This window comes from Gadus chalcogrammus, chromosome 12 (assembly GCF_026213295.1).
Source record: "Gadus chalcogrammus isolate NIFS_2021 chromosome 12, NIFS_Gcha_1.0, whole genome shotgun sequence".
Classification (NCBI taxonomy): Eukaryota; Metazoa; Chordata; class Actinopteri; order Gadiformes; family Gadidae; genus Gadus; species Gadus chalcogrammus.
Genome location: NC_079423.1, coordinates 10049783 through 10062748, shown reverse-complemented (window position 1 = coordinate 10062748; position 12966 = coordinate 10049783). Strand labels below are relative to the sequence as shown.

Sequence of the window (12966 nt, the reverse complement as noted above, 5' to 3'; positions counted from 1 at the left end):
ATTTGTGTACAGTCTGTTGTGCCGTAATTTAAAATCATGATCCTGACATTCTATACTATTTTTGCTTACATTCCACTGCTTCCATATTTGATTTCCTTCCATACCTGGGAACACCTTTTCCCAAACCTTTTCCGATGCAGGTTCCTTAAATTCCTTTTGGATCAGCGCTTTGTAGTAGTCCTTTACCTTTGAATCCCTTAGTGGCCTTTTTTCCCCATTATTTTCTATATATAACTCGGGGAACGTTATTTTCCTTTCTATAACCACGTTATTTTCTATTTGCCTCACCCAATCTATTGGTATGCTTTCTTTTATTTTATCGTACATATTTACAGTAGTGGTTTCGTTCATTTCTTCATCATACTCCTTAACTGTGTCTATTATAGCCTGGTATCTTAGAAACCCAGGTATGAATTCATATAGGCAATGTTTTATTTGTGTTAGTCCAGAATAAAATATTTTTTTATCCCATAGCATGTTATTGTTCATTTTTATCAATGGGTTACACCATATTGGTTGATTTATTACCTGACTGTATTTTGTGCATTCATATTTAATGTTTATTCTGTATTTCCCCCATGCATCAAACACCTCTTTATAATATCTAGGCACTTTCTCATACATGGAGTTTTTCATTATCATTATTAGACCGTTTTCTTCACATCTTCCATTTTTATATAAATATTCCTTAAAAACATTTTTCCATCCATAATCAACCCTATCATACAGATACTTTTTAACAGTTTTTATTCGTATTGCTTTTTTCTTAATATTCAAGTCCACCAATTTCAATCCTCCTTCTTCATATTTCCCTATCAGTGTCTTTTGTGCTATTCTTGCCAGTTTCCCATCCCAAATGTAATTTGTAATTGTGCCGTTTAGCTCTTTGTGCACCCACTCTGGCATGTCTATCACAGTCAAGGCATAGACAATCTGGGATAGTATTAATGCATTTACCACTAAAACCTTCCCCTTTAATTTCAATCTCCTCGGCTTCCACGCATTTAATGTGTTTTTCACTTTATTTATTACCCCATTCCATGTCTCATCTCTCGCCTCCTTTTCTTTCACTCCCATATTTATCCCCAATATTTTCATATAATCATTTGAAACTCTAAAAGGTATGTTACAATCATTTTGGTTTATATTTCCGACGTACATTATTTCAGTTTTGTCTATATTTACTTTAGCCCCTGCTGCTCTCCCATATATTTCCATTTTTCCCATTATCCTTTTCACGCTATTCATATTTTTTACCATACATGTGGTGTCATCAGCATATTGCTGTATTTTGCTTTCACCCCCATTTGGCAATTTTATCCCCTCTATTTCCTTATCCTTCTTTATCATTTCCGCGAGACTTTCTGCAGTTAAGCTGTAAAGTACTGCCGATAGCGGGCACCCTTGCCTCACAGATCTTTCCAATGGAAAAGGATCAGTTATAGCTCCATTTATTTTTATCCTACTCCTTGCATTTTTGTACAATAATTTAATCCAGTTGATTATTCTTTGCCCAAAACCAAATTTTTCTAATGTGCAAAATAAAAAACTATGCTCAACCCTATCGAAGGCTTTATTAAGGTCCATACTTAAAATAATTCCACCATCCTTCCCCATGCATTCGATTGTGTCCCTTATTGTGCAAATAATGTCCGATATGTCCCTCCCTGGTATCCCATACGCCTGTGTTGGTGCTATGATTGTTGGTGCTGCTGTTTTTATTCTGTTTGCTAATACCTTTGTTAAGATCTTGTAATCCGTGTTTAGTACAGTTAGCGGTCTATAGTTTTCCAGTTTTCTTTTGCTTCCCTTATTTTTATATATGATCGTTATTAGTCCTGTTGCCAGCGACTCTGGTATCTCCTGCTCCTTCTCCATCTCTGCATAAAGTATGTTTAAAATTGGTAGCAGATCGTCTATAAATGTTTTATAAAATTCACTTGTAAGGCCATCTGTTCCCGGACTTTTATTGGTATTTAATGACATTATTGCTTCCTTTATTTCTATGTCTTTGATGTTGTCATCACACATACTTTTCTCATCATTTGTTATCGTTTTATTAATATTACCTAATACTGTATTTATATCTTCCTTCTTTGCATTTCCTTTTTTGTATAGATTTTTATAAAATGTCCCAACATTTCCAATAATGTCTACAAAATCATTTATTATCTCTCCATTTTCATTTTCTAACTCTTCAATATATACCCTTTCCTGTTTCCTTTTTTCTAATCCCAAAAAATAGCCTGTGCATCTCTCCCCCTTCATCGCATATTTCTCCCTACTCCTTGTTATTGCCCCCATACATTTATTCTGTTCATAAACGTCCAGTTTGGATTTCACCTTTATGTATTTTTCTATGCTATGTTTTGGATCCTTATCAATTCTTTCTGCCTCTTCTGCCAGCTCATCCTTCAAACATTTTATTTTCTCTCTTTCTATAAAAGCCCGGACCTTTGCATATCTAATACTTATTGTCCTTATCTTTTGCTTCAGTCTTTCCCACCATAATCCCTTGTTTCTACACATGTCCATGTTCTTTCTTCCATTCTCTATGCAGGCCACTATTTTATTTCTATATCCCTCTTCCTCTAGGAGAGTACTGTTTAGGCACCACACACAATTAATTGTTTTTCCTCCATTGTTTTCAGAAAAACCTTTCTTGAAGCATCATTTTTAAATTCCTTCCCTCTTGCCATATCCAACCTTGTACTTTTTAAATTAAAATCTCCCACTATTATACAGTTTCCCACACACCATTTTCCTAAATCCAAAAAAAAAGCCTTCCTGTCTGCTTCTATATTTGGTGCATATATATTAATTATTCTGTACTCTATCTTTTTGTATTTAAATTCTATGATTATGACTCTTCCTTTTTTATCTTTGTAGATTTCTTTGAGGTTTTCTACAGTATTATTTTTTATCAGGATTGCTACCCCACATGATTTATCCGTACCATGGTTTGCATACATAATGTCTGTCCATTTCGTTTTTATATCTTTCATGATATGGTCTGTCCAGTTCGTTTCTTGCAGACATAACATGTCATTATTTTTACATTTAATTAATAGTTTTCCAAATTTGCTTTGATTCCTTAGCCCATTTGTGTTGAATGAAATCAAGCTTAACATTAAACACATAATTACGGTTTCATTCCCAACCTTCATTTTGTCCTTCTTTCCTCCCTCTTCCTCCTTTTCTCCTCAGCTTGGAGCGCAGCTTTTCTTTTCTTTGTGGTCTCCTCCGCCTTTCGTTCCTTCTGCGGTCTGCTTACACTCTCTGCCTCTGAAATATCCTCGATAATCATGAAGTCCATCGCAGTTTCCCTCTCGTCTCGGTTTCCATCTCCATGCTCCTTTACCCCAACGCTGCCGGTTCCGTCTGCTGGAGTCGTCTCGCGAGGAGCCTTCTCTCCACTCGATTCCTCTCCGGACCGGCTCTCCTCCTGCCCCACAGCTCCCAACACGTCTCCTGCTGCGACGTCACTCAGGGGATGCCGTCTTTGGTTCTGCACCATGGTCTCCGCCCTGCTCTCTGGGACGCCCCCTAGGTCTCCCTCCGTCTGCATGTCGTCCTCGTCGCTGTCCTCCGGCTCCTCCTCCTCGCCGTCAGTGCTGTTGACCTCCTCCGCGACGTTGACCTCCTCCGCGACGCTGACATCCTCTCTCTCCGCTGCTTCTGGAACACACTCCCTTGCATAGTGTCCCTGTTTTTTACACCTGTGACATCTGAATTCTGGGCATTCTCGGAAGATGTGACCCGGTTTTATACATAATCTGCATACTTTCATCTGCCTGTCATGGATCACGCAGAAGTACTCTCCCCCCTCTAGTGTTTCGAACTTCGTTGTGTAAGGTAGCGATTTCACTGTTTCAGTGAACCGGACCTTCAAGAACCTGGTTCCATCGGCTATGTCAGTTCCTGGCCACATTCTTCTTTTAATTGGCGAGATTGCCTTAACTCCCCATTCTGCAAGTTTGGCAAGAATGACACCATCCACAATGTACGTCGGCAAGTTTAAAAAAGATACAACTAATTCGTCATTTCTAATTTCTTTTGCCACTACCGTGCTCTTCTTTATTCTAATCCCATCTAACAGTTTATCCTTCCCTTCAACATTGTCCATTGTTATTTCGTACTTTTTGGGCATTTTAAAACGGCATCCATTCACCACCACGTTTTTTTAACCTCACTTAGAAGCTCCATCATAGTCACCATCTCATCTCCAACGATCTCTACCGCCAAGGTAAGCTCCTTCTCAAATTTCTTATCTGTGCTTTGAAGAAGTTCCGAGGTACTTTTACTGTTGTCCGTGATCCTTCTCATAGTCGTTTCCTTTCCAATGTCGGCGTTCTTTGTCGGTTGCTGCGTCTTGCCGTTGTCCATGATCCTGCTCGTGGTCGGGGTCTTTCCATGGTCGGTGTTCTTGGGCGATGTCTGCTCCATGCCGTTGTCCATATTCTGTGTCGTTGTGCTTGCCGGTCCGCTGTCAGTTGCCATGAGATCCGTCCTACTCCTCTCTACTCGCTCTCTCCTCTCCATTACGTCACTCATTCAAACACACACACAGAAACAAAAACAAAAAAAGACGTTCCCCCGAACAGCAAGCTGCTGGGGGAATAAAAAAAACTAAAACAAAAACTAAAACACACTCACTCACTTTAAATCTAGCACAAACAAAAAAGTCCACCTGCTCTCTCCACCTGCTCTCTCTGCTCACTGCTCACTTCCTGGTTGCACACCTGAACGGGATCAGACGAGATCGGGCGTGTTTTTTTTTTTCTTTTGGTGACACCCGTCACTACTTACAGCAACCTGGGCTTCTGAGGAGGTCTCCCATCCAAGTACTAACCAGGCCCGACCCTGCTTAGCTTCCGAGATCAGACGAGATCGGGCGTGTTCAGGGTGGTATGGCCGTAAGCAAGGGCGTCAGTTTGTTTTTAGAAGTGGTGGGGACAATAACCATAAGCTTGAGTGTGGTCTGAAAAGTGCTGGGTACCCTTATGTAAGCTATTCATCCATTCAACGCTGCATTACAATATGCTCTACAGTGTATTGTCAGGTGTTGAAATTATTCAAATATTCGAATACTGGTTCGGAAAATTAGTATTTGAAGCTTAAATCAGTATTCGGAGCTTCGTTATTTTTTTTTTCCACGTAGGTGACTTTACCAGAGCGAGGGAGGCAAACTATAAGCTGTGACTGGCTTGCTGCAGAGCGTGAGCGTCTTGGGAATACCCGGTCAATATAATGGATATAATATGGACACATAAGACAATCAATATTCGGTTTTTGTTATGGATTTATTGTACAAATTCCCTGAAAAGATGCACGTTCCAGGATGAATTGAAAAGCTCCCGTAAGGGCTGAGATGACAGAGAACAGCTGATTTGGAACGGAGCAACAGCTGTTCGCTTTCACGGGGAAAAACTAAGGAACTTCAACCTACTTAGGCCTACTAATTAACGTTCAAAAAGCTATTAAACAAAATATGCAGATACTGTCAAAATCGGTTCCAGGGAGTATATAAAGATTATTAATGTTGTTTTTGATGGTGTTTTTTTCTGGAACGAGTATTCGAATATTCGCTCGGAAAAACCAACGAGTATTCGAAGCCTGAAAAATGGCATTCGGGCCAGCCCTATGAAGATCCTATTCGAACAATAAAAGTTGAAAACCACAGTTTGTGTTTTGGCTTGTTTTGCAAAACAGCGTTGGAAACACCAGGGTATTGGCTGGGGATATGTAGGCCTAATACTAATACACACAGGACAAAGAACAGTGTTGGCAATTTAACACTTATCTTGACATCGACAGAGTTTACCAGACAAACAATGCCAGACTGTAAAGGGGGTACGAATTGAAACGAGGTACTGAGCATCAGCCTTTTGAAGACGCGCAAGGGCTGCTGGTAGCATATGTTATGCTTCATTAAAAAAAGAAAAATACAAGCACCCAGAGGAGAATTGCATCTGCCAAATCCTGACCACCAGTAAACACTTGCGAAGGACCAATGTAGACTTCACTCGTTACAACATCATAAGAAAATTGTCCGCAAATAAAATCCCCTTCAGTTTAGGATAATCACACAGGTTATGCGAGAACATTTAGCATATTTATGTCAGGATAGGCCTACCAGGCTCCAAGTCGTCACATATCTCAATCAGACAAAACCAACTATAACCACATTGGCATAGCAATCGCACCGTGTGTAGCTGCTACTAGCTGCAATCTATATATACAACGCATACTAACTGGAGCACCAACCATCACGATTCACGAGCAAACAGAACCAGCAGCAAAGTTTACGTAAACCAATTTACCTTATGTGGCCCTCTACATGCAGGCTAGATGACGTATCCATATCGATATCCAGTGTCACAAACATGCTTTTTATAGGAAGCAAAAGGACCGGCTATTTTCTGAATAAAAATGTCAATTTTGGCTGTCTGTCTTGAAACTTCTCCAGTGCGTTCACCCCAAAATGCAACGGGACGACAAGATCCCATACAAAGTGAACGTATAGACGCGTATCGGGCGAATATTTTTGATTTGTCGCGCCACACTTTCGCCGTGCACAGGCAAGCGCGTTCACGAGGATTTGTGGCGCGAAAAATTTCAACTTTGACACGAATTTCGCGTGATGACAGCCAATCAGCGTTCAACAGCGTGGCCACTGAGTGACATGTGTAACGTAACAGCCAATCAGCGTTCAACCGTAAAACTCAGCGCAGTGCAGTCCGGGGTGTACTGCAGCATGGAGGAGAAAGTGATTGTTGCCGTTTGCGACTCTCGGAGCTCTATATATAACAGTATATAATATAATATAATTGTATATATAATATCACGGCCAAAAACTCTGTGTGCCTCCGGATGGCCGTAGCGCAGGGAGCTCATAGGGATTGGGCTTCTCGGGAGTCGGGGTTTGTTTACCGGCGTTGCCATGGGTTCCGGTCTTGTGTGTTCCAACGGTTTATTAGGTAGGCCTATCTAATAAATGATGTCTTCGAGCGCGCCTATCACATGATTTTAGACTCGACGATTTCGGTTGAGTATGTGGGGATTTTTAATTTTTTTTTTTTTTTTTCTTTTTTAAAAGTGTGGGGGCAAAATTAGTTTTTCAAATAGTGGGGGGGACATGTCCCCCCCGTCCCCCCCATAATCGACGCCTATGGCCGTAAGCAATTAGTGCAGGCGCAAAACCAGGTTTTATACAGTAGCACATAAGGAGTGAGAATGCTGCTGAGGCTCGACGTTACACTTTTACAAAAACAATCATTAGTTAGATATAAACGGCAGTAATTGATTCAGTAGGACTCCTTATCCATGTAAACGATCATTGTGACATCTGAATTCATTAATTATCTGAAATACACTGCGTGTGCGTGTGATGTTAAATGTTTGAACCAAGGTTAACGGTTAAAGTGTCAGAGAATGGGTGGTGATTTTTTGACGTCCTCCCATGATCTGAAGTGAGCGTGCGTGTTTGTGTTGGTGAAAGTTTAAGAAATGTACAACTGTCGTTTCAGCTCTCTGGTGCTCCCTGCTGGCAGTATCACTATACTGTCCTCATGTTTCACAAAAATAGTTTTGAGAGACGTTGTCAGTCTTTGTATGTTGCTTAAATCCTCCAAAGCGGTTGGCAGTAAACATCAGGTCACGGTAGGTCACGGTAGGCCACGGAGGCAATGAGCTCGAGTTGAAAAAGAAAAAGCTTACAGCACCTGGTATTCCCAGGCGGTCTCCCAACCAAGTACTAACCAGGCCCGACCCTGCTTAGCTTCCGAGATCAGACGAGATCGTGCGTGTTCAGGTTGGAATGGCCGTAGGCATTTAGTGCAGGCGCAAAACCAAGTTTTATACAGTAGCACATAAGGAGTGAGAAAGCTGCTGAGGCTCGACGTTACACTTTTACCAAAACAATCATTAGTTAGATATAAACGGCAGTAATTGATTCATTAGGAGTCCTTATCCATGTAAACGATCATTGTGACATCTGAATTCATTAATTATCTGCAATGCACTGCGTGTGCGTGTGATGTTAAATGTTTGAACCAAGGTTAACGGTTAAAGTGTCAGAGAATGGGTGGTGATTTTTTGACGTCCTCCCATGATCTGAAGTGAGCGTGCGTGTTTGTGTTGGTGAAAGTTTAAGAAATGTACAACTGTCGTTTCAGCTCTCTGGTGCTCCCTGCTGGCAGTATCACTATACTGTCCTCATGTTTCACAAAAATAGTTTTGAGAGACGTTGTCAGTCTTTGTATGTTGCTTAAATCCTCCAAAGCGGTTGGCAGTAAACATCAGGTCACGGTAGGTCACGGTAGGCCACGGAGGCAATGAGCTCGAGTTGAAAAAGAAAAAGCTTACAGCACCTGGTATTCCCAGGCGGTCTCCCATCCAATGGGACGTCCTCCCATGATCTGAAGTGAGCGTGCGTGTTTGTGTTGGTGAAAGTTTAAGAAATGTACAACTGTCATTTCAGCTCTCTGGTGCTCCCTGCTGGCAGTATCACTATACTGTCCTCATGTTTCACAAAAATAGTTTTGAGAGACGTTGTCAGTCTTTGTATGTTGCTTAAATCCTCCAAAGCGGTTGGCAGTAAACATCAGGTCACGGTACGTCACGGAGTCAATGAGCTCGAGTTGAAAAAGAAAAAGCTTACAGCACCTGGTATTCCCAGGCGGTCTCCCAACCAAGTACTAACCAGGCCCGACCCTGCTTAGCTTCCGAGATCAGACGAGATCGGGCGTGTTCAGGGTGGTATGGCCGTAAGCAAATAGTGCAGGCGCAAAACCAAGTTTTATACAGTAGCACATAAGGAGTGAGAAAGCTGCTTAGGCTCGACGTTACACTTTTACAAAAACAATCATTAGTTAGATATAAACGGCAGTAATTGATTCAGTAGGACTCCTTATCCATGTAAACGATCATTGTGACATCTGAATTCATTAATTATCTGAAATACACTGCGTGTGCGTGTGATGTTAAATGTTTGAACCAAGGTTAACGGTTAAAGTGTCAGAGAATGGGTGGTGATTTTTTGACGTCCTCCCATGATCTGAAGTGAGCGTGCGTGTTTGTGTTGGTGAAAGTTTAAGAAATGTACAACTGTCATTTCAGCTCTCTGGTGCTCCCTGCTGGCAGTATCACTATACTGTCCTCATGTTTCACAAAAATAGTTTTGAGAGACGTTGTCAGTCTTTGTATGTTGCTTAAATCCTCCAAAGCGGTTGGCAGTAAACATCAGGTCACGGTAGGCCACGGAGGCAATGAGCTCGAGTTGAAAAAGAAAAAGCTTACAGCACCTGGTATTCCCAGGCGGTCTCCCATCCAAGTACTAACCAGGCCCGACCATGCTTAGCTTCAGAGATCAGACGAGATCTGGCGTGTTCTTTTTTTTTTTTTTTTTTATTATTAACACAAAATATATACATACACCATCATACATAAATAAAACATAAAACAAATAAAACAAGAAAGATACTTCATAAAACCAAAATAACTACAAACAATACTGGGTTAGCCAGGATGCTTTTGTAAAAACCTTCAATACGCTGGCCCCTCACCAAATCAAAAAAGTCATGAACTTAAAACACTAATTAACAAGAAATAAAAAATAGTCAGTCACCCTGCTGACCTCAACTTATCCAAAATCCAATTTCACTTCCCCATCGCCTCCAAGCACAACAAAAGTGCTCCCCTCCACAAACCCTCCCAGAAACTCATCTTTCCCAACATAACTATACACCATATTTACATCTCTTCTCATTATACTCTTAAAAACACTCCATACCTCAACTCTCTTCTTCTCATAATGGGCCAAATTTCTCCTGAGCTTGACAGCAAACCTTGCGTGGCTTAAAACATAATTTAACAGATTAACATTACAACCTTCCAACCTACTTGTCACACCAAACAGCCACAACTCTCTCCATTTCATTCTCTCCACAAACCCTCCTCCCCAACATCTGTTTATTAATCCTTTAATTTTCCCAAAGTATCCCTCCAACTCACAACATTCAACAAACTCATGCATACACGTTTCCACCCCCACTCCGCACACATCACATTCCTTCCTCACATTCACATCAAACCTACTGATTATTAAATTGTTAAACACCCTATTGTGCCGCAAAAGGAAATCAAAATCTTCACATTCAATGCAGTTCCATTTCACTCTTAAATTCCTCCATATTCCCCCTACATCCATATCAATCATCACTCTAACCCATACTTTCTCTGCAGCCGGTCTCCTCACTTCTTTCCCTCTTAAACATCTATACATTACTCTCGTTTTCACACTCTTCAGACTCACCCTCCTTTCTCCTTCCCCCACATACATTTCCATCTCACCTTCTCCATTCACCACAGCCTCTCTCTCAATCATCCCAACCCATTCTCTCGGCATACCCTCCTCGATCCTTTCCAACACTCCCTGTGCCGTACCCAACCATATTTCATCCCCTCTTTCCCTCACCTCATCGACCATTACCTGTGCCCTCATGAACCCAGGTACATACTCATAAACTAAATCCTTCACCTTCCTAACCCCTGCTCTCCAAATCACCCTGTTATAAATTGTGTTCCCCTCAAATGTGATTTTTGGATTTAAAAACACTGGTTGCTCCCATACCTGCTTAACATCCTTACACTCATACTTCACACATTTCACAAACTCTCCCCACGCTCCCAACACCTCCTTATAAAACTCAGCCACTCCAACCAACATACCTTTCTTTAGTTCCATATACACTCCACTCTCTCCACACCCACCACACTTATTAATTGCTTCCCTTAAAAACACCTTCCATATATGATCCCCCTTGTCCTTTAAATATCTCACCACCATTTTCACCCTCAGGGCTTTCTTTTTCCTTTCTAAATTAATCAATTTTAACCCACCATCCTCATACTCATTTTCCATCACCTCCCTGGCTATCCTAACTCCCTTCCCTCCCCACACAAACTCACTCACCATTCTCTCCACCTCCTTCAAAACTCTATCAGGCACATCCAACACATTCATTGCATACACAAGCTTGCTCATTATCAGCGCATTCACAACTGTCACCTTCCCCTTCAGCTTCAACCCTCTAAGTTTCCAAAACCTTAACGTCTTCCTAATACCATTCATTATCCCTTCAAACTGCATATCCCTCCCTTCTTTATCCTCTATCCCTAAGTTCACACCTAACATCCTAAAATAATCCTTTTTCTCTTTCAATCCTATCTCCCTCCTACCTGCTCTCTCCACACCTACATACATGATTTCTGACTTTTCTATGTTTATTTTTGCCCCTGATGCCCTACCATATAACTCTACACTACCTAAAACCTCAACTACACTTTCCCTGTCCCTTACTGTAACTGTCGTGTCATCCGCATACTGAAATAATAAACTAACCCGCCCCTCTGGTAACTCTATACACCTGATCCCATCATTCTGCATTAGAAGTGCCGCTAGCGGCTCTGCCGACAAGGAGTAGAGCAGTGCCGACAGCGGACAGCCTTGCCTAACCGACCTTTCCAGTCTAAATGAGTCTGTGACAATCCCATTGATTTTAACGCAACTCACTGCCCTGTCGTACATCCTCTTTATCCATCCTACCAACCTGTGCCCAAAACCAAATTTATCTAACACTCTATATAAATACTCATGATCCACCCTATCAAATGCTTTGTTCAAATCTAAACTTACAACTATCCCCCCTTTATCTCTCTTCATATATTCTATTATGTCCCTAATACTGCTAATTGTGTCTGCTATGTCCCTACCTGGTATACTATATGCCTGTGTGCTTCCCACCACCTTCCCTATTACCTGCTTGACCCTGTTGGCTAACACCCTTGCTAAAACTTTATAATCACCATTCAACATACTAAGTGGCCTATAATTCTGTAGCTTAACCCTACTCCCTTTCTTGTGTATCACCGTTACTAACCCTGTCGACATGCTCAGCGGCATCTCGCCCTTCTCCTCTATCCATCTAAATAACCTCTCTAGCACTGGCACTAACTCCTCCCTAAACTCAACATAAAATTCACCAATTAACCCATCTATCCCTGGACTCTTATTTCTCCCTAACCCTCCTATCGCTTCATTTATTTCACCTGTCCCTATTCCTGTCTCACACATCTCCCTATCATCATCGCTCAACCTGGCTTTCACACTATCCAACACCTGCCTCATACTCTCCTCATCCACTTCTTCTTTCCTAAATAAATCCCTATAAAAATCTTCTACTCTTTCAGCTATCCCTACAAAATCAGTAATCATCTCCCCTTCCTATCCTTCCACCTTTTCTAAATAATTATTCTTCTGCTTCGTCTTTTCTAATCCTAAAACGAATCCTGTACATTTCTCTCCCTCAATCACATATCTGGCCCTACTTCTGACTATTGCACCCATACACCTCCTCTGTTCTATCTCCTTCAGTTCATCCTTAATTCTAATATACTTCCCCAAATCATAGCCTACCACCTCATCCGCTCTCTTTGCCTCTCTAGCTAAATCTCCCTTTAACCTCCTCTCTCTCTCTCTCTGGGTCATATTCCTGCCTCTACTATAACCCATACTCAATTCCTTTATCTCTCCTTTCAAACTCTCCCACCACCTCCCAATGTCCTCCTCATACATTCTCTCATTCTTCCTCCTCAATATACATTCTCTCACTTTCCTTTTGTACTTTTCTTCTCTCAGCAACTCACCATTCATACACCACACGCCTCCCCCTCTCCTCTCAAACCCCCTGACCTAAATTAAACCCTAACACCATGTGATCACTGAGCGCAGTAAACCTTATACTCAATTCTCCCTATCCTACCTGAAATGCCGTTTGTACTCAAAACTAAATCTATCCTACTCTGTTTTAAAACTCCTCTCACCACTTGCCCTCCTTGAAAAAACCCTCCCTTCTGGATTCCTTTCCCTCCACACATCTATTAACCATTGTCTCTCATAACCTC

General features: G+C 41.5%; 3 non-coding genes across 3 annotated transcripts; all 3 read right to left on the bottom strand.

Moving 5' to 3' along the window:
• Positions 1-4802: 4802 nt before the first annotated feature.
• LOC130394165 (5S ribosomal RNA) lies at positions 4803-4922 on the bottom strand. The gene has a single exon (XR_008897350.1). It is a non-coding gene; the product is annotated as a 5S ribosomal RNA (ribosomal RNA).
• A 2790-nt stretch (positions 4923-7712) lies between these two features.
• On the bottom strand, positions 7713-7831 carry LOC130395703 (5S ribosomal RNA). The gene has a single exon (XR_008898728.1). It is a non-coding gene; the product is annotated as a 5S ribosomal RNA (ribosomal RNA).
• An 824-nt stretch (positions 7832-8655) lies between these two features.
• LOC130399747 (5S ribosomal RNA) lies at positions 8656-8774 on the bottom strand. Its single transcript, XR_008902247.1, has one exon. It is a non-coding gene; the product is annotated as a 5S ribosomal RNA (ribosomal RNA).
• Between the last annotated feature and the right edge of the window lie 4192 nt (positions 8775-12966).